Source organism: Penaeus monodon, chromosome 19 (genome assembly GCF_015228065.2).
Source record: "Penaeus monodon isolate SGIC_2016 chromosome 19, NSTDA_Pmon_1, whole genome shotgun sequence".
NCBI lineage: Eukaryota > Metazoa > Arthropoda > Malacostraca > Decapoda > Penaeidae > Penaeus > Penaeus monodon.
Genome location: NC_051404.1, coordinates 14,010,608 through 14,011,012, shown reverse-complemented (window position 1 = coordinate 14,011,012; position 405 = coordinate 14,010,608). Strand labels below are relative to the sequence as shown.

The following is a 405-nucleotide window of genomic DNA, read 5'->3' as shown; positions in this document are numbered from 1 at the left end:
TCGCACAGTATTGTATAGTACAGTCGTGGACCAAATAATCACTTATCCGCTGGTAGTCCGTGTCTCAGGAAGGTCCCTTAGCTGCATGGCGAGTCGAAGTATGGGTAAGAGCAAAGAAAGGGAAGAGACACAAATAGGAGAGAGGGGTAACTTGCTCAAAGTGCTAGGCATATAATTTGAATTTTCATTTCATTAAGATCATGGGCAAATTAGGCTTGATAATCAATTGTGGTGACATTTTCTTAAAAAGCAGCGCATCTTGGCTGGAGAGAAATAAACTTAAGTTAAGGGGAGTCTAAACCCTTGAGAAAAGAATATTAATGATCTTTCGACTTGAAACATCCAGGATTTATTCATAACAACAATACCTATGTTGTGTTAGCACAAGAATGTGACGTTATGATG

At 39.0% G+C, this 405-nt stretch overlaps 1 protein-coding gene across 4 annotated transcripts in view; it reads left to right on the top strand.

The window, feature by feature from the left end:
• LOC119585068 overlaps window positions 1-405 on the top strand; it is a 15,302-nt gene that overhangs the window by 11,914 nt on the left and 2,983 nt on the right. The gene's annotated exons all lie outside the window — the stretch shown is intronic.